Source organism: Budorcas taxicolor, chromosome 11, assembly GCF_023091745.1.
Source record: "Budorcas taxicolor isolate Tak-1 chromosome 11, Takin1.1, whole genome shotgun sequence".
NCBI classification, from domain to species: domain Eukaryota; kingdom Metazoa; phylum Chordata; class Mammalia; order Artiodactyla; family Bovidae; genus Budorcas; species Budorcas taxicolor.
In genome coordinates this window covers 122,271,593-122,291,626 of record NC_068920.1, presented here as the reverse complement: position 1 = coordinate 122,291,626, position 20,034 = coordinate 122,271,593, and the positions used below count along the sequence as shown (strand labels likewise).

At 44.8% G+C, this 20,034-nt stretch overlaps 1 long non-coding RNA gene across 2 annotated transcripts in view; it reads left to right on the top strand.

Moving 5' to 3' along the window:
* LOC128055429 (uncharacterized) overlaps positions 1-20,034 on the top strand; it is a 122,965-nt gene that overhangs the window by 48,157 nt on the left and 54,774 nt on the right. For both annotated transcript variants that reach the window (XR_008200111.1, XR_008200112.1), the window contains exon 2: positions 16,926-17,067. This is a non-coding gene — a long non-coding RNA (uncharacterized LOC128055429). The remainder of the gene's footprint in view (positions 1-16,925; positions 17,068-20,034) is intronic.

The window sequence follows — 20,034 nt, the reverse complement described above, 5'->3', positions numbered from 1 at the left end:
TCTCCAAACATACCACCTGCACCCAAATCCTTATCTTAGGAGTAAGGAGAACCTACACCATGTCAAGAGGAAGTGAAAGTGAAAGTGTTAGTTGCTCAGCTGCGTCCAACTCTTTGTGACCCCATAGACTGTAGCTTGCCAGGCTCCTCTGTCCATGGGATTTCTTAGGCAAGAATGCTGGAGTGGGTGGTCATTTCCTCCTCCAGGGGATCTTCCCAACCCATAGATGGAACCTGCATCTCCTACACTGGCAGGCGGAGCTACCAGGGAAGCCCATGTCAAGAGCAAAGTGGTAGGATTCTACCTCCTAGAGACAGTTAACATTTGTATCCTTTCTTTCACTCTTTCTCTCTCCTTATATATAAGTACACACACACACACACACACACACACACACACACACACACTTTTCCACTTAGAACTAACCAATTAATATTTTATATCTTTCCTTTTCTTCTCCCAGTGCTTCATGCTACACATTTGTTACTGATTTTTTGTTTAACTGTTCTATTATAGACATTTGTAGATTGTGAAAATTATGATATAGAAAATAATTTAATGACTTTCTAGTGTTTCTTTGGAATGTGTTAGGTTGATTTTTAAGATTACTGACTTGCTTTTAATCAGTAATAGAAAATTATTCTAGCTGAGTCTTTTGAGATAGTATAACGTCTATATACAACTCAACTTTTAGGAAATGTTTATGGAAGAATGCTTGAAGGATATGCAGTCCTCTTTTTAGAGAATGTAGGTATTATTTTTGGATCCACATTGGATTAAGTCTAATACTGTGGGTTGATGTGTTTGGCCTTCCTCCTTTGCCACCTCAAAGAATTGCTGTCCTAAATGGACCTTTGGAGTATCACCCACAGTGACCCTATGGAAAATGGGGTAGAAAACGTAGTGTTGCTGGAGAGCTGTCGGGGGCACTGGGAGACTGCCCTGTATGAGGACTTGGAGGAAAATGTTCACACAGGTCTCAGAACAAGGAGAAGTAGAGCTAGTCCTGGGGAACTGGTTTTCTCTGGTCTTTTGTTGCAGTTCACGGGGGTGCAAAAGAGTCTGATATGACTTAGGTGACTAAACAACAACAACAATTTTATAACTCACATTTTCATTTTTGCTTTATTTCATAGGAAGTTCACACCTAATTGATAGCCTGCTTTTGAAAATTTTATAAGATCAGTGCAAATCACTGAGTACTGCCTTTCTACATGAATCTCCTTTCTTCTACCTCTGCTCTCTATTTTCTCCTTATACCTAAATTTCTTTATCAAATTTTAAAAGATTTTACAGTGGGTAGATTTTGTAAGTTGTCTCAAAAATATTTTAATGATATGTGGTATATATATATTTATAGCTCCCCCACCACTCCTTCTTCTCTTGTGTGGCCTCTCGGGACTACCCTTCTAGGGTATTTTTGGAGTGGGAGACCTGGAAGGCTGAACTAAACCTTCACCTCAGCCAGTTCAGACGATGGGGCCCAGCAATTTCAGGTGTGACCCCCACAGCGCTCAGCCAGCTGTTGATGTAGAACTTCCACCCCTTCTGCCCAGGGATGGAGATGAGTCAGTGTGAAGAAGCTGAAGGGGCGTGGGTGTGGGCATCACGGCAGTCTCTCAAGGGGCCTCCTCCTCCCTTGGCTGCCTGTGTCTCCAGCCTTCCTCTGTGCATTCTCCTACCCCAGTGGAAGAGGAGGACCCCTTGGGAGGGGTGTCATCTGCCCACTCCCCTCTCCCCTTCTTTTTCAATTCACTTCCCTAGAGCCTTGCTTATTGATTCTCAAGAGCATCATTTGGAAGAAAGGGGGGAAAAAACCCCAACTGAATATTAATTGTGTTTTTCTCTTTATGTTTCTGCTAAGAGCATCATAATTCTCCTGGGCAATGTGCAGGCCTGTGACTGCCTGAGGGAGAGTGAACAGAGAAAGAAAAACATAAAAAATGATTTATAGAAATGAAATATATGTATTTCAAGTATATATGTGTTTAGAATATTTAGATATTTTAGTGTATTTTATAGGTATCTATATGTGTGTACCTGTTTGTGTAATATATATATTATATATATTTGTGTGTATATGCGAGTGTGTCTCTCGATCTGATCATGTCATGCTTTCAAAACCTTCCATAGTTCCTTCTTATTATAGAGCGAGGTCCAAACTCTCCTTGGCGAGTCCTCCACACACACCCTCTGGCCTCTTCACTCCCAAGTTCTCCTTGTCAGGCCACCTCCCCACTCCCACACTCAGGCTCCAACATAGGAACTACTCTTTGGCACGCTGTGAACCTTGCCCTTTTCCCCTTCTCAGCCTTTGCACAAGTCATTCACTCCACCAGCTCCCGGCTCCTTCCCCGTCAGGAGCCTGCCTTCAAAGTTCTATTCATTCATCTTGAATGAGCTCACCATCCATCCTAAGCTAAGCCCGCTGAGATCCCAATGCCTAGTGCAGTGCAATCGACGCTGGATGAAGGCTCAGATGCACCCCCTGGGGAGTCAGGAGCGCCCTCCTGTCTGCCCCAGACACTCGGCTCACTAATGTCTCCATGAGAGCATTTCTCAGGTGCCTGCCTCTCCCATAACAACCCTCAGGGCAGGACCTGTACTTCTCCAAAATAGCATTCTCGGCATCCTGCACAGGGCCTGGCCCGTGGTTGCCACCCAGTGCATGTTCCTTGAATGAATGAATGTGTATTTATAGATCACTGTCCATGTGATGGATAAGCTGGACACAGAGAAACTCAAAGCCAAATGTTGAAGGCCTTGTTCAAGAAACAATCATCAGGAACAGAGATTAAGTCTCTCACACAGACGATGAGTTCACTGTGGAAAACTGAATTTGATTTGTAAAGACTTGGACCTCACTACAACTCTGGAGAACAGCAGCAATTGTTTCTTATTGCGTCCCCCACCCAACCTGTCACCATGGGTGACCTGTGGGTATAACGGATTCGTTCCTGGTGGCTCAGACAGTAACGAATCTGCCTGCAATGTGGGAGACCTGGGTTTGATCCCTGGGTTGGGAAAATCCCCTAGAGAATGGAATGGCAACCCACTTCAGCGTTCTTGCCTGGAGAATCCCATGGACAGAGGAGCCTGATGGGCTGCAGTCCGAGTGGTTGCAAAGAGTTGGACATGACTGAGCGACTAAGCACACCCACAGCTCCTGTAGCAACCAGAAAAGCAGCACCAGGGAAGGAGGCCAAGGGCCCCTCCCTCAGCTTGGGGGAGATCCTCTAATTGCCAGCAGCTCTGCAGACTTGAGCAAAGGGTTCTGCAGCTGCTGGGGGCCAGGGCCCTCCCCTCTAAGCTTCCGATGATGGCTCACTTCCTTCCATGTATGTGTTGGGGGAAATTCAAAGCTACATTTTCAATTTCCCACTCCCTTTTGCCATTACATTCTTGGTGGGTTTTTCAACCTTCTTGATTGCTAGATCTGGACTTCAGGCCTGGTGAACCCTAGATGCACCGATAAATTTACAATAGGATCAAAGGATATTTTCAGATCTGGGGCTGAGCAGCCTCTAATTATTCTCTTTATTATAATTTTTCCAACGACTTCCTATTCCTTCCTTCCTATATCTATATATTTAAAATTTTTGTTTATTGGCTAAGCTGGGTCTTCGTCACTACTTCGGCAGGGGCTACTAGTTGCAGCAAGCAGGGGCTGCTCTCCAGTTGTGGTATGCAGGCTTCTTTTGTCATGGAGCGTGGGCTTCAGCAGTTTCGGCACATGAGCTTGGTAGTTTAGGTTCCCAGATTCTAGAGTACGGGCTCAGTAGTTGTGGCATAGAGGCTTAGTTGCTCCGAGGCATGTGGGATCTTCCCAGACCAGGGATCGAACCCAAGTCTCCTGCACTGACAGGCGGGTTCTTTATCACCAAGCCACCACAGAAGCCCCTTTCCTTCCTATATTAAATCTCTAATATCCATCAGTTGTACATAAGATCCACGATGGCACAATACTGATAGCAGCAGCTGGTACGTGTAGGTACCTTGTTGGACCGAAAATTAATGAGTGAATGGCTGTGTATTAGAACAAAATGAATGAAGGCTGTAGACACTCTTTTGGTTGTTTTTTTCAACTAGACTATCTCCCTGTCATCTGTGCTGGCTAAGTCTGGCTCTGTCTGAGGGCTAGATGAGCTGGTCTGATTCCTCTGGTCTGAGGACTCTGGGACAGTGAGGTAGGGGAGAAGAAAGTGAGGGGCCTGAGAGAAGAGGCAGCTGGTAGGTCTTTCAGGAGCCTCATTGCCCAGTGAGATTTCTTCTGGCAGCTTCCCCCATCGCTGACCTGGAGCTGGAGCCAGCCTGCTCCACAGAAGCAGCTTGGCTGTGGTCACACTGTCTGGCTCCAAAGTCAAGAACAGTGAAGTGGCGAGGGGCCTGCTCTGTGGGCCCAGGGGTTAGGGAAGGGGGTGGGACTTGAAAGGCAAGGAGCCCGGCTCCATATGGCATCCGGATTTTAAACAACTCTACTTAGAAATAGAAGAAAATCTCTCCGGAAAATGGGAGGGCTCTGGCAGGCATCCCAGGCCTGAGGAACAGCAAGTTCCTGCCAACCTGTGACGGAAGTGGAGGCTTTGTGGGAAGGGCGGAGGGAAGAGGGCTCTGAAGAGAATGGACACAACCCGGCAGCGTTCTTCCTGGTTAAAAAGCCTGTCTGGGGGTAAACATGTTTCTGAAAATGAAGACAGTTTTTATTCTTCCAGACTGGCCTACTTCCTGTGAATGCAGTTATTCCCAGATGTGCGTGTTTATGTTCAAAGAAGGGATATGATAAACTATTTGTGGTCCCAGCCCGAGAAGGCTTTGGAATCATGGAGTGCAAAACTCAGCCTCACATCAGAATGGATACATGTATATGTATGACTGAATCCCTTCACTGTTCACCTCAAAATATCACAACATTGTGATAGGCTATACCCCAATACAAAATGTTTTTGGTGTTAAGAAAATTAAACAAACAAAAAAAGAGCCCCACCTCTTTGTGTTTCTGAGGCAGGAACATGCCTTCTAGATTTCATCTTCCAGGATAAGGCTGGGAATTCTCCTGGGAAACTCCTTTCCAGCCTGTGAGAGCCAGAGGCCCACTTATGGCCTCTTCAGGGCTTTTTTTAGGCTGGGGAGGGTGAGGGCTATAGATATGTAGACAGCCTGCCTTGGCTGCTCCAGCAAGGTGCACTTGGGGAAGGAAAGCTCTGAGCGGGGAGCAGGAGGCGTGAATGAAGAGGGAGAAAGGAGTTACACATTTACATTTGCAGAGAGGTCTAAAATCAGCATGGTTCCCAAGAGATCCAAAGTGGATAAGCAGACCCTCAGTCTGCAATACTCTTTCTCCTGTCCAGAACCCCAGCCAACAGCTGTCCCTGATGGGGTGGGGGCATTTCATAATCTCTTTGATTCCAGAGCCTCACTGTGAAGCTGTCCCCAGAGCTGAAGGAGCGTCTTTTTTCTGAGAGTGGACTGTGAATCTGATTCATCTGGGAAGCCCACCTGGAAAGCCCTGTGGAGTAGGGTACAGCAGAGGGGACAAGTGCATGTGTGTGCATGCTAAGTCACTTGTCATGTCTGACTCTTTGTGACCCTATGAGCTGTAGCCCCCCCAGGCTCCTCTCCAAGGGGATTTTCCAAACAAGAATACTGGAATGGGTTGTCACGCCCTCCTCCAGGGGATCTTCCCAATTCAGGGATCCAACTTGTGTCTCTTCTGTCTCCTGCATTGGCAGGTGGGTTCTTTACCACTAGTGCCACTTGGGAAGCCTGAGGGGAGAAGTGGATGCATTTAAAGCCACCACTTTCACAAGGCTTTCTGAGAAGGTGGGTCATCTGTACTGCTATAGGAACTCTGAGGTGTTGCTCGTGGGAGGGTGACTTGGTACAACCACTTGGGAGAATTTGTCACATTACATAGGAGAATCCAGGATGTGCAAAACTAACCCAGCAATTCCATTCTTGATTACGTGTCCTAGAACAGCAGCTCTCAAGGCTTTTGGTTTCAGGACCCCCTTTCACTATGAAATATTGTTTAGGGTGCCAAATAACTTTTGCTTGGGTGAGTTATATTGACCAATATTTACCACACTAGAAATTAAACCTAAGAATTTGATAACCTATTAATGCATTTACAAGTAACAATAAAAATGCATTACATAACCAACAAATAACATTTATGAAAAATAATTATTTTCTAAAACAAAACAACTTAGTGGGAAGAATGCCATTGTTTCATAATCTTGCAAATCTGAGTTAATAGAAGACAGCTGGAATTCTCATATCTGCTTCTGCATCTCTGTGTTATCTCATGTACTTGGTGGAAAACTTCACCATTTACTTATGAGAGTATGAAAGCAAAAAAGCCAAAAAATCTTTATATTATTATGAAAACAGTTTTGACTTCTCAGATCGCCTCCTCCACCCCCGCCAAGATCATCTCAGGGGTGCCCAGAAAACATTTCTTACTTCGACCCCAGGAGAAAAGTACAAGCATGCTCAGAGTGGTCTTATTTGTAACAGCAAAAAGAAACCTGACTTAAATGTTTATAAATAATAGAAGTGATAAATTGTGATATATTCATAGTATCGCTGAATCTCACAAACAATACTTTACGAAAAACAATAAAATATGATTTCATGTTCATAGAGTTCAAAAACATAAAGTATATTATTTAGTGATATAAATATATGGCAAAATCTTAAAGAAAAGCAAGGACGATGGTTAACACTGGGGAAGAGGGAAAGAATACCACCACTGCCAAGGGATATACATGGAATTTCAGAAATACTTCTGTTTCAGTTCAGTTCAATTCAGTCACTCAGTTGTGTCCGACTCTTTGCGACCCCATGAATTGCAGCAAGCCAGGCCTCCCTGTCCATCACCATCTCCCGGAGTTCACTCAAACTCACGTCCATCGAGTCGGTGATGCCATCCAGCCATCTCATCCTCTGTCGTCCCTTTCTCCTCCTGCCCCCTATCCCTCCCAGCATCAGTCTTTTCCAATGAGTCAACTCTTCGCATCAGGTGGCCAAAGCATTGGAGTTTCAGCTTTAGCATCAGTCCTTTGAAAGTGAAAGTGAAAATGAAAGTGAAGTCACCTAGTCGTGTCCGACTCTTTGTGACCCGTGGACTGTAGCCCACCAAGCTCCTCTGTCCACGGGATTCTTCAGGCAAGAATACTGCAGTGGGTTGCCATTTCCTTCTCCAGGGGATCTTCCTGACCCAGGGATCGAACCTAGGTCTCCCACATTGCAGGCAGACGCTTTAACCTCTGCACCACTAGGGAAGGGAACAAATAGCCCCTGAAATCTCAACAGCTTAAATACATTAAAGATTCATTACAGGCCAGCTAATATGGCCTCCACCACTTGGTGTGTCTTGAATAAGTGTGGTGAGGAGAGGGACCATGATAAGACATGCACTAGGTCTTAGAGGCCATCCAGAAGAGGTACTTGTTACTTCTGCTTACATCCTATTGGCCAGAGCAAGTCACATGGCCATGTGCATGTACATCTAATTATGTGCCCAGGAGGGAAATTGAGACATTCGGGCTATTTGGTATCGATCTACTTCATTAGGATCATTTGGCTTTAAGTTGAGTGGTAGGTTCATAGAGTACTTGCTTAATTATTAATTTATACATAAATTTTATAAATACATTTACGCTTATCATATGCTATTTACATATATGGGCTTCCCAGGTGGCTCAGTGGTAAAAAAAAATCCACCTACCAAGCAGGAGACATGGGTCGGGAACATCCCCTGGAGGAGGGCATGGCAACCCACCCCAGTATTTTTGCTGGGAAAATTCCATGGACAGGGGACCCTGGTGGGCTACAGTCCATAGGATTACAAAGAATCAGACACAACTTAGCAACTAAACAATGACAACAGCAACTATATATATACATATATATATATATGTCTTATTTAAGTATATATATGTATTGGGCTTCCCTGGTGGTTAGAGGTTAAAGCATCTGCCTGGAATGCGGGAGACCCGGGGTTCGATCCCTACGTCGGGAAGATCCCCTGGCGAAGGAAAATGGCAACCCACTCCAGTACTCTTGCCTGGAGAATCCCATCACAGAGGAGCCTGGTAGGCTACAGTCCATGGGGTCGCAAAGAGTCGGACATGACTGAGGGACTTCACTTATTAGGTATAAAGTATTTGAAAAGAAGAAACAAAAAAAAGAGAGAAAAAAGAATAAATCTTTAATATTTTTTATCCAAATACATAATTTGTATATTTGGATTTTTAAAAAGTGGAGGCCGAGAGAGGAGAAGGTGAGAGCTAAATTAAGAAACACTTGGAAGTCCTGGTCTTTAAACTGGGGTAAACATATTCCCAGGGTCCATGAAGACATTCTAAAAGGTTGTAATACATATTCTATTAAAGAATCAGTTTCTAGATGCTCATTTCTAGATGTCCTCTTGACGAACATTGGTCTCCCTGAGAATACTCCTGTGTTTGAGCTGTTTTCTTTCCCCTTTCCTCTTTTCTAAGTGGCCTTTTCCCATATTTTTCAAAAGAAAGATGTGCTCCTTCTTGTCATTTTGTCCTTCATAAAAATCTCCAGACAGGAATCAAAGAGACAATTCAAAGTGTTGGTTCTAGCTGAGCAAGTGAATTACTTCAAAGATAGGACTATAGATCTGTCTGCAAATCAGATGTTATCCCATCATTTTAACAAAGGTGAAGGAGAAACCAATGAACATTTAGTAATATCACATGATAAATGATTAATAATGATCTTGTTATTATGCATGAATTCCGAAGGAGTTCAGAGAATCAAATAATAACTACAATAAATTCCCTCCATCCTGAACATGTTTTCTTAGCACTTACATTTTTTAAAGTGAAAAATTAAAGCTAGAATTGATACTGAACCCACTCTCATTCTGGAAAGAGTAATATTTATCCATGGATATGTAGAGGGGTAAGCACCAACTGTTTCATTAAGAAAAGCATTTCCAAAATATTCTTTGGGATAATAATATTTTATTAAAATGTTCAATAAACCTGTGATATATTTATGTTATTTTGATGAATTGTGTATTACTACTAATTGTAATGATAACTCATTCTGTAAGAAAATCTTCTTGCTATAGACTAGCCCTGTCTAACAGAGCTTGCCGTGATGATTGGATTTGTTCCATCCAATACAGCCCCATATGACACGTGTTGCTATTAAATACCTGGAATGTGGCTAGTGTGAATGAGGATCTGAATTTCAAATTTTATTTATTTAAAAAAGTTTTAATAGTCACATGTGGCTAGTGGCTATATTGTTGGACAGCACAGCTTTAGAACTTTATGGCCACAGAAAAGGAAAAACTACTAAATTTGAATTTGTATACATTTTTAAGAGAAATATGATAAAGTGATTAATAAAGTATTTTAATCATAAATGTATATTATATTATGATAAAGTTTTATAGAGGAAGAGAAATGGAAATACAAATTCAAAGAGAAGAAGGAATAATGTAAAATTTCTTACTGTTAAGGAAGTGCACATTTGTGATATTTTTAAAAGGATGATGGAGGATATCAATTCCTTTAATATTTCAATTCTATTTGGATACATTTAAATTAGGGACAACAATGATTCTTAAATGTTTAAACTGTTAAAATATTTCAATTTACAGTGGACTTTTAATTTTTTTGCAGCTATTTAATCTTAAGATGAAAAATCTTAGACACCAATGTAAAAATGTTTGAGGGGAGTGTGTAATGACAGCCCCAAATGTAAAACTTCCCTTAAAAACAGGTGTCCTAAAAAAAAACAAAACAAAATCCAAACAAATGAGCCAAAAATACAAAGTTGCCTGTCTCTTATGCACACACGTGTACACATACTCTCCCCCTAACAGACCCCCAGTTCCACACTGGCAATTACGGCACAGCCGGCTAATGAACCACACTTGGTTAGCAACTTGGGGTAGTCTGATCAGTTAGAACTCTTCAGAGGTGGGACAGCCTCAAAGAAGATTGTTAAGGATCCAAAGTTCATTTCAAAGTTGTTTATATTGCTGCAGCCTAAATCTGCTTGGCCTCAGCAGCCCTTGACAGACCACACACAGGTCTTTCGTGTTTGGCTTGGTTTTGGTGGAAACTGAGGCAAGGACCTGAGTTAGGTGCAGACCTAGGACAATGCACACAGGTCCCAAAGTGACTCAAACTGAAAAAATCGAGAGGAAGCAGAATCTAGGAGGCAGAGGTGACCCTCAGAACATAAGTCTGCTCTCCCCCTCCCCCCAAGGCCTTAGCCTCCCTGTGGAAGTGGGCTGGGGTTTGGAATTCAGGTGCTTTGTGTGTCACAGGGCATGCTGATCCCAGCGTGGTTATCCTCATTCGCCCATGACCTCCCTGCAGTGTTGCTCAACTCCAGGTGTCAGGAATGGCTCAGCCTATTCCCAGTGGCAGCAAGAAGACAGGAGGCCCAGAGAAGACTGAGAGGCAGGGCACTGAATGACCCCAAGTCACCACCACCACCAACCCACCCTGGCGCTGTAGGGGATGGGAAAATATTCCCGTGACCCAGTGAGTGCTTCCCACGCAGGTGAGCGCTGCCAGCCAGAGGGGTGGAGGTGGGGAGGGGGGCAGGGCTGGGTATCCTGGCAAGTGAGTGGCAGGAGAGTGTCTTCACTTTGTGGGACCTGGGATTCCAGATCAGCAGCTCTGACTCAGCCTCTGATTGGCAAAGGTCAGGCCTCCCTTTCGCAAGGGCTTCCACTCTTGGCTGGGCCCTGCCCAGGTGAGGCAGGCAGGAGGCCTGATACTCTGCACTGACTTTGGGACCAGCTCCCAGGAAGCTGCAAGGGATCCAAGTGATCTTGGCACCATTTCAAAGGCTGGCTTCAAGATGCTTTATCAGTGGGCTTTTGTACCAGGCCCAGGCTGAGGCTGCATAAGAACATGGAAGATGCCAGGGAAGTCAGAACAGCTTTTTAAAAATAAGGCTCAGACCATAGGCAGGTGCTTCCATACCACTTGGACCTTAGTGAAGGAAAAAGAGAACATCAGCCCGGGGGGGAGAACACAACAGACACCTTCCTGTAGGAAGATGGGGGAATGACTGCAAGAGACATGGGGTGTCAAAGAAAGTCTGGATCTGCACCTTTTTTGCTTTGACTGTCATGCCACTTGTCATCTCTGAATGCCTCAGAGCTTGATGTCGTATCACATGGTGAATGCCTGCGTGCGTGCGTGCTAAGTTGCTTCAGTTGTATCTGACTCTTTGCCACCCAATGAACTGTAGCCCACCAGGCTCCTCTATCCATGGGATTCCCCAGGCAAGAATACTGGAGTGGATTGCCATGTCCTCCTCCAGGGGATCTTCCTGCCATAGGGATCAAACCCACATCTTGCATGAGACAAGTTAAAGAGGACTAATAGCCAACAGCAATGTTGACGGCCACTAACATTGGCTCCTTGAAATAAATCTAGAAAACCCAATCATTCTCAGCCTTTATTTTAATGCGACTCACATGACCTTTACCTGCATGATTAACTTCTGTAGACAGTGCCAGATTTTGACGCAACTGTCAAATGTGTGCAATTCCTGGGCCCTCATTTCATCTTTTTCTCTCCAACTTAGCAGCTCAGGAAGAATGCATGTAAAAGTATGGTCATTATAGGGTAACCTTGAATTGCTCTAAGTCATTAAAACAGTAAATTCTTTGCAAAACTGAGAATGAAATGAGGTTGCATCTCTTTTGTTAGTTCCATTACTTTGGCTCCAGCGTCATCTGCTCTACCGTAAGGATGGCCTTCTATCTTACCCCAGGTCACTTGTTCTGTGATGAACCCAGGAAGTCCAGGTTCCTAGGATGATTATCTGAAATGCAACAGTGACTCCTGGTCTCTCTCTTTCTTTTTTTTTTTTTTTGATATATATATACAGTCTTTAATATAAACAGTTTATGACAAAAAGCAAGACAATTTTTGTTTAAAGCTGAAGAACTGAGGCTTAGAGGAATTAGTTTAAACATAATCTAACTTGGGATTTGGCATTTATATTTAACATTTCCAAAAATTTTTTCAACAATTAGAAGACTCCTGGTCTCTTGGACCACTGGAGCCACCTCAGATGCATGTCTTCAGCCTGGGAGCTCCTCAGTCACTGCCAAACGCAGGGTTCTTGGGTGGTCGCCAAAGCCCGAGGGGCCAGAGCCCATAGCAGTTTGTATGATTGCTGCAGTTGCTGCCAGTTTGTAATTCCATGACCTTGTCTGAGCCTCAAAGCCTGTCCTGGTTGCTCCAACTTGCTCTAACCCTGAGTCTTGGACTTCTCTTGCTGCTGATCCTGGAGTCTGTGGCACAGCCGGGAGCCCTGGTGCAGGTCCCACTGGCAATTGTCCTTTGAACCCAAGACAGGATGGTCCCTGGCCCCTCTCACCATGCTCAGCTAAGGCTGCTCCCCACTGGAGCCATGAGGAGCCACTGCCCCTGGGCAGCCTGTGCCAGGACAGCATGGGGGGACAGGTTCCCCTGTCTGCCTGTGGCAGACTGAGGACCACAGCTCCCTTCTCCTCTGCATTGCTATAGCCTGAGCCCACACCCAGTTCCTATCACTGAATGAGTGTCTTTCAAGGAGACAGACTCCTCAGTCATTAAGTCCTTGGAATCCATCTTGCAGCCAGGGGGTTGTGATTCAGTCTTTGAGAACTGCTGAACTTGGAGTTGTGCCCTCAGCACAAAGGTCTGCTCATCTCCAAACCAAGCCAAGCTCTGACAGCATCTTCTGTCTTGTTCTCAGAGGACCATGTTGCAGTGGTTTCGTGCCATGACATCAGTCGTGAATACTGGCTGCAGGCTGTGTTAGGGTGCCACTAGCTGCCCCGAGTAACAAGCCCCGAGTTCAGTGATTTAACACATTAGAAGTCTACTTACCACTCACATAAGAGTCTAGTGTGGCTGTTGCCATCGTGTGGCTTTTTCCATCCAAGGACCTGGAAGTCCTCTGCATCTAACTGACGGATGTAGAGAAGTCACATCCTCTTCTTTTTTTACTTCAGTAAAATATACATTAAATTTACCATTTAACCTTTTTAAAGTAGATAGTTCAGTGGCGGGTACATGCACATTGCTTTGTAGCCATCACTGCTATCCATCTTCAGAACTTTTTCCTCTTTTTTTGGCTACACTGCTGGCATGTGAGATCTTAGTTCCCTGACCAGGAATCAAACCCATGCCCTTTGCAATGACCATGCAGAGTCTTAACCATTGGGCTGCCAGGGAACTCCCTAGAACTTTTTCATCTTCCCAAACGGAAACTCTTTCCCCAGTAAACACTAGCTCCTCATTTCCTGCTACCCCCTGGCTCCTGGCAACTATCATTCTACTGTCTGTCTTTGTGAATTCGGCTGCTCTAAATACCTCATATAAGTGGCCTCTTGTGATATTTGTCCTTTTGTGACTGGATTATTTTGTTTAGCACCATGTCTTCAAGTTTCACCCATGTTGTGGCACTTGTTAGAATTTCCTTCCCTTTGAAGGCTGAATAATATTCCATGGTATGTGTATACCACATTTTGTTTTCCCATTCATCCGTTAATGGACACTTGGGTTGTTTTAACCTCTTGGCTTTTCACACCCTCTTCTTAACCATCTTGACATGCAAGTGACATCTGTCATTTGATCCCATTCTTTAGGAGAACCTATTATATGGCCCCACCTATGTACATAGGAAGCTGGGAAATGTAATCCCTGGCTGGGCAGCCACTTCCAGAAATAATTCAGCCAGGAAGATGAGGCACGATTTGTTGGTGGACAATTAGCTGTGCCTGCCATCCCCTCACCTTTGTACTTCTTAGAACCACCATTTACTGTGGTCCAGGAAAAATGTCTTTTTTTTTTTTTCAGCTTCAGTTCCTAACTGTATGAAGGTTTTGAAGTCTCAATGTACTTTCAGCAAAAGCTGTAGTAACATTTATGCAGTCTTTTGCATTTTTCATATGGTGCCATTGTTCTGAGTCTGTCTCTATTGTTTTCTCACCAGCTGATGTTTGTAGAGCTCATTCTGCTACAATAAATCCAATAAGTAGTAATTATTAATCTCCACAGCAACACCAGGTTTGATCATCTTCCCCTTGTGTATAAGTGAACATATTGAGATTTGTTCACAGTTGTGTGTGCTTAGTCGCTCAGTTGTGTCCAACATTCTGCAACCCCATGCACAAGCCAGGTAGTAAATTGTGACTCCATCTGTCTATCTGTACCTCTTGCTTAGGGAGCCATCCTATGGATTTGAGAAATAACCTTGATGTTCTTCAAAGGACACTTTGAGCCCCCAAACCAAACTCTGCCCCCAGAACACCCTCCTCGCTCTAGAAATGACAGACTCTCTCCTCTAGTACCCAAACGGAGCCCTCCCCTGGAGAATGTGGTGAGAAAGGGAGGCAAGATCCTCTCACTCTGGAACCTGTCCTGTGCTGCTGGTCCCCGGGAGCTTCCCAGGACCTTTGGAGCAAAAAACCAAAATGTCTTCTGATGCTGCTGCCGTCATGGCAGCAACAACATTCATGAAGCCGCTTCTGTGTTCCAGGCCCTGGGGATGCACGCAGGAATAAGAAATGATCCCTCCCCTCCAAAGACTGCATTGTCCGACCAGTGAGACAGACATGGGAATGAATGCTCTCATATCAGATGACAAGCGATATAGACAAAGTGCTATGGAAATTTGGAAGAGGGAGTCATTAATTTTGCTTTGTTATGGCAAGCTACAGCAAGAAGGTGACATCAGAGTTGGGTGTAGACAACGGAGAGATGATTGGGGAGAGCTATTTTAGATAGAAGGGACTCAGTGGTGTTAAAGAATATGGTGTATTTGAGGATAAAGAGGAGGCACTGTGAGGGGAAAGCATGAGTCTAGACAGGGTGGGGGAAGACTTGAGGAGATTGGGTGGAGCCAGGGGTAAAGGGCCATCATTCTACAGATGAGGCAAGGAGATTATTAACTGGAGACAAATGCAACCAGAGCCATCTAATACACAGCTTCTTCTGGCTAGGATGAACAATGGGAAATGGAACTGATCACCTGTTTCATTCATTCCAGTCCCATTCATTCCCAAAGGGCAGGCCCACCCCAGCCATCCTGTTGTCATCCCATATGCCACGTAACTGGGTCATTCTGGGCAAAGGCCAGAAAAGAGACTGCCCGAGGACATCAGTACTCCCAAAATGACCCCTCCCCCTTGGCCTGTAGGTGAAGAGGAACTCACGACAGGTTTTTTCCCTCCCTAGTTGGCTTATAGGAGAGGATTAAGCTGAATCCCAAGTTGGTTATCTCAAAGCCAGGGTATCTATCCATTACCTGCATAGACAGAACTGAAGCCTGGGGGTGCCAGGAACACTGTGGCTTTTCTCCTGTCCCATGGCTGAGTGTGAAGGAGGTGGAGAGAGAAGGGAAAGAAGGTAGTGGAGAGAACAGAGAACAGTGTCAGAACCCAGTTCACCATCACACAGGTACTCACCAGCCCCTCACTCATACTTCCCCACCCCCTTATATCAGGATGGGATCCCCAGACTTCTAAGTAGTTTACAATTACAAGTGGAAAGCCAAGGGATTCTGGGCTAACAGTGAACCTGTGGTGAGAAATCAAACCCTGAAGGTGGCAGCTGCCCCGCCCAGGAAGCCAAAGCCCTTCTCTCATGGAGGCTGTGGGCCAGCGATGCTTTACTGAGAAACCTGTGCCAACCTTGAGGATACAGCAATGAAGGGGACATTCTTCCTGCCTTCAAGGACTTCACAGTCTGGTGGCAAAGGCAGGCAGGTACACAGCTCCCAGCATCTTAGGTGCCATGCATTGTGTAAACTGTGATGAATTCTATCTAATCTCTTCAAATGAAACATCTAATCAAGATACTGGGTAATCTGGCCTCTTCTTCTGCAAACTTGCCCTCAGTGGGATCCATTTCCAATATTATGAAAGACATACTATATCATCATTCGCTAATCATAAATAACACCATGAAATTGATATAAAAATCTATTCAGAAAAACAATTCAGATTCTCCCATCAGCATATGTCATTCTGTGGCAAAGGTTCTAATTAGTTATATTATTTTCCTCTCCAATTTTGTTCTAGACTTCTAATGACTTTGTACAGCAAAGTTCTGGATTCCTTAATTCCTCTGAGCTCTGCCAGGTCTGGGGCTGTTTTGGTGTTCAGCAATGGGGCAGCTGAAACATTTGAAATTCAAGGCAGGGCCCACGATTGGGTTTTGTAAGAAACCATGAGTCTAAGCTGCTGGTTAACATTCCTTAGCAGAACAGATTTTTTAAAGATCCACGATCTATTTTGAAGGAGTGGAATTGAGGAAGTTAAGAAATGACTCTTGAGAGTCCTTTGGACAGCAAGGAGATCAAACTAGTCAATACTAAAGGAAATCAACCCTGAATATTCACTGGAAGGACTGATGCTGAAGCTGAATCTCCGATACTTCAGCCACCTGACAGGAAGAGCCGGCTCGTTGTAAAAGACCCGATGCTGGGAAAGATTGAGGGCAGAAGGAGAAGGGGTTGACAGAGGATGAGATGGTTGGATGGATGGCATCATTGACTCAATGGACATGAGTCTGAGCAAACTCCAGAGAGAGTGAAAGACAGGGAAGCCTGGTGTGCTGCATGCAGTCCATGGGGTTGCAAAGAACACGACTTAGTGATTAAGCAACAAGAAATGACGATGATAAGGATAAAAGGATCTTTGGATGAAAGTTATAGGAATATGAGTCTGAGCTCAAAACAATGAAAAATTTATCATAGTTGGAACCATCCAAGATTGGTGGAGGTAATGGATGTTTGTTGACAGAGGCCAAGCAGAGGCATGATGACAGTCAGAGGGTCTTATACTGGGAGGGAGGTTGAATGAGATAAACTCTACAGCCCTTTGTGCTGAACTTGAGTCTTCACTCTGCTTTCAGCTGATGGAACAAACCTGGCCTGGCAACATCACCTTTCCTGGGCTCCATTTTATCATGGCTGCGTTGGATAGAGACAGCAATGGTCAGAGCCCTCACTGACCACTGTGAGTGAACCCCAGACCATTAGCCCTGGGTCTCAAAGGTAAGTGAGCATAGTCTTGGGACCTCTGGATCCTCAGGTCCACCTGATGACTCGGAGATTCCTTTAATCTTCCACACTGGAGACCAGCCAGGCTGGTTTGTCTTGTTCTAATTGTTATTTAGATGACTGTTTGGCTCACTCCTAGGCAAGGTTTAAATCAAGTCAGACCTGTTAATTGAATCAAAGTTATATAATCATATTTGGGCATTTAAGTGCAAACCAATTATTTCGAGCCCGAGCATCTTATACACAAGGAGGGAGTTCTGTTAAGTGTCGGGAATGTATGCTAATACATGAAGCCTAACCCCTGAAGTGGAGGGTGGAGCACTCCAGGGCACTCCTGTTTCGATGAGGCTGTTGTAATAGTTATTGCTCTGGGCACATTCTGGGAGGATGCTGGAAACGTCTCAAACAAATATGACATTGACATTACCCCAGCTTGTCAAACCCATTACATTTGGAACATGTCTTTCTGTAGCATTTGGCTTGGCTTATAAATGCATTATCAAAATCTGTAAGAGGTGTTGCCAGCAGCCTTCCCTTGGCCTTTCTGGTCATCAACATTCCTTCCTCTCTTGACAAATATATGCCATAGGGCTCTGTTAGGCATTTCATTTTTTCACCTGGGCCTCTTTCTAGTTTCCAGTCTCAGTCCACAAGCCTCCAAACCTTGCAGTCCTCAAATACTAGCCTCCTCTGCAAAGAGAGAGGAAAACAGGGAGGAGTAAGTAAGGAAGTAATTGATGAGTTGATGGGACGGACTAGTGACATAAACCAACCCATCAGGAAGAAGATGCCAGACTTGAGATTGAAGTGTTTGCCCCTAAATGTTCTAAGGTGGGAGTATAAACTGATGCAGCCACTATGGAGAACAGTATGGAGATTCCTTTAAAAAAAAACCTAAGAATAAAACTACCTTATGACCCAGCAATCCCATTACTGAGCATACACCCTGCAAAAACCATAATTCAAAAAGACACATGTACCCCAATTTTCAGGCTTCCCCAGTGGCTCAGTGGTAAAGAACCTGCCTGCCAGTGCAGGAGATGCAGGAGACGTGGGTTCAATCTCTGGGTTGGGAAGATCCACTGGAGGAGGGCATGGCAGCTCACTCCGGCATTCTTGCTGGGAAAATCCAATGGACAGAAGAGCCTGACATGCTACAATGCATAGGGTCGCCAAGAGTCAGAAATGACTGACGTGACTGAGCACCAGCACACCCCATTGTTCACTGTAGCACTGTTTACAAGAGCCAGGACGTGGAAGCAACCTAGATATCCATTGACACATGTGGTACATATATACAATGGATGTTACTCGCCATAAAAAGGAACAAATTTGAGGCAGTTGAAGTGGCTGAACCTAGATCCTGTTACGCAGAATGAAGTGAGTCAGAAAGAGAAAAACAAATATTGTATATTAATGCATATATCTAGATATATGGTACTGAAGAACCTGTTTGCAAGGCAGGAAATAGAGAAAGGGCATAGGAAACAGTCTCCTGGACACAGTGCAGGAAGGAGAGGGTGGAATGAATTGGGAGAATAGCATTGAAACATATACATTGCAATATGTAAAATGGATAGCTAGTGGGAAGTTGCTGTATAACCCAGGAACCTCAGCCTGGTGCTCTGTGACAACCTAGAGGGCTGGGATGGGGTGGGAGTTGGGAGGGAGGTTCAAGACAGGGGACATATGTATCCTGACATCTGATTCACATTGTTGTAAGGCAGAAACTAACACAACATTGTAAATCAATTATCCTCCAATTAAAAAATAAATAATTTTTAAAGAAAAACACTCATCCAGGCCTCACAACCTCAAGGGGGCCTCTAGCCCGGAGGTTCCCTGTACATTCTTCACTCCACACTTGGAGAGCGAGGTACCAGGTGCCCATTTTCTGCCTGGTGTGAAGAACTGAGCTGGCAGGCTTTGCCAAGTCAGGCTGAGAAACAATCAGATGTCATTGCTGGAGATGGTGTGCTTGCAGAGGAAAAGGCATTTTCTGTCCTCACCTTTTGTCTGTGTCTCTAACACAAAAGCATCAGGTGCCTCTGAAGAGAAGCATTCTGGGGAGAGTTTCATCTTCACCACCATCCTAATTAGGGAGCCCTTCAGCCTAGGAATTGCAAAAGCCAAGGAGGTACTGCTCACTTGAGGTGGGGACCTTGCTGCAGGTTTCATTGTAAACACACGGCTGAAGTGTGTCACACATGGGCAGGCATGCTGGTGTGTCCAAAATCAGCCACTAGCCAGAGGACATGGACTTTCAGCAAGACCAAATGGAACAGCAGCTGATTTTTTTCAAATAGGCTTCATTAGACCCACAGAGGACTAACCCTCACCCTGACTTTGGATTCCACTTTTCTTGCCAGGAATTATATTAAATGATTCTATCTAGAACTGAAGGCCTTGATAGACTTTGGTGTGGCTTTGGAGTCTTTTGGGAGTCAGCTGTCAGGACTCAGCCATTCAGACCACCCACAGGTCCCCAGGGCACCTGTGACACAGGCTAGCCCATGACCTCTGGCAAGACTGTTAACTTTAGGCAGGAAGGTAGGTGTCAGCCTGTCAGAGAAGATCTGAGCAAACATTCCAAGCAAACCCTGCCACATAAAGAGCTCAGTCCCTAAGAAAGAGTCAAGATAAGGGTGACCATCTCGCCTTTAAGAGGGCAGAGCAGGGTAAAGGCCACACTCACCGTGTGCTGAGCTCAGGGAAGAGGCTCAACTGGGCCCTGCTCAGTCCCTTGAGGGACTTTCAATGAGAAACAGGTAAGAACACCCTCCCTGCCCTGAGCTCTGGGATGGTGGCTGTGAGCCCTCAAGATTCTACAGAGTGGAAAGGTGGCCTACATGTTGCTTGTTCAGTTGCTATTTCGTGTCTGACTCATTGCGACCCCATGGACTGCAGCACAGCCTTCCACGTCCTTCACCCGGAGTTTTCTCAAACTCGTCCATCCAACCA